The sequence below is a fragment of the Episyrphus balteatus genome, chromosome 4, assembly GCF_945859705.1.
Source record: "Episyrphus balteatus chromosome 4, idEpiBalt1.1, whole genome shotgun sequence".
In the NCBI taxonomy this organism is placed as follows: Eukaryota; Metazoa; Arthropoda; class Insecta; order Diptera; family Syrphidae; genus Episyrphus; species Episyrphus balteatus.
Window position 1 is genome coordinate 40,992,636 of NC_079137.1, and position 1,171 is coordinate 40,993,806.

General features: G+C 30.9%; 2 non-coding genes across 2 annotated transcripts; one reads left to right on the top strand and one right to left on the bottom strand.

Annotated features, from left to right (window-relative positions):
• Positions 1 to 577: 577 nt before the first annotated feature.
• On the top strand, positions 578 to 649 carry Trnad-guc (transfer RNA aspartic acid (anticodon GUC)). The gene has a single exon. It is a non-coding gene; the product is annotated as a tRNA-Asp (tRNA).
• Positions 650 to 1,099: 450 nt separating this feature from the next.
• Trnae-uuc (transfer RNA glutamic acid (anticodon UUC)) lies at positions 1,100 to 1,171 on the bottom strand. Its single transcript has one exon. It is a non-coding gene; the product is annotated as a tRNA-Glu (tRNA).

A 1,171-nucleotide genomic window follows, 5' to 3' on the forward strand; every position in this document is an offset into this window, starting at 1 on the left:
TAGGTAGAGTATTAAAGCACAAAACGACCAAATGCTTTATTTTTTTTTTACAAAATAGGAGAAAAAAGATTTTTTTGTTTTTTTTTTCGGATTTCTATTTGTGAAGAATTTTATTTTATATATTTATTTATTAATATCTAGTACCTAATTCTACTTTACCAACGAAAATGGCTTTAATCTGAATTCTGTGTGTACAGTGTTCAGTGTACCGTCCAATAAAGAGATTCTTTCTTCAGCTACCCTACAATATTGCGGCACGCGTTATATCCCCCTGTCTTTCCAAATCACGCAAACATAATAACCATTTTTCAAATTATTACACCCAAAAAATGTATTTTTTTTTGTCTATATTCTTATGCACCTGCATTAAGAACAGATTCAATTTTCTAAAACTATGCAACAAACTTTAATACATATAAAAACTGGACAAATAAAAACTATCATACACCAACGGGTTATCTATTGTTTATGCAATTGAAATATTACGTATACACCCCATAATTATGAGAATGACTTTCGTTATGGTTACAATGAATGGCTAATTAGATCATTATTATTAGTCTCTCAGATTACAACATCCTCGATAGTATAGTGGTCAGTATCCCCGCCTGTCACGCGGGAGACCGGGGTTCAATTCCCCGTCGGGGAGATACGTGGAAGTATTTTTTTTTTTAATATTGTTTTTAGTTTTTTTTTTGTTCAATTTAAGTAAGCGGTTGCAAGTGTGTGTTATGTACAAATATTTAAGTATAGTTTTAAACTGAATTTTTAAATCTAATAAAAAAAAAAAACTCACTTTGCTTTGAGTCATAAATGTGACTCATTGGACAGTTAAGTTGTTAATGTACGTAAGAAGGAAACATAAGACTTTGAGAAAGAAAAGGAGACTAATTTGTTTGTGTTTAGTTGGTACCAAGTACAAATACGTTTTTAGGTGACCATTTGCTTTGGAAGTATGATAAGTGATGTATATTACGTCAAAAGCTGATAGAAATTTAAAAATGGTATCACATAAGTTTTGAATAGATTGCAAACCTTTTTCGGTAACAACAACAACAAAAAATACTAGATATAAAAAAAAAAAAAAAATAAAAAAAATTTCCCATACCGGGAATCGAACCCGGGCCTTCTGGGTGAAAGCCAGATATCCTAGCCACTAGACCATATGGGA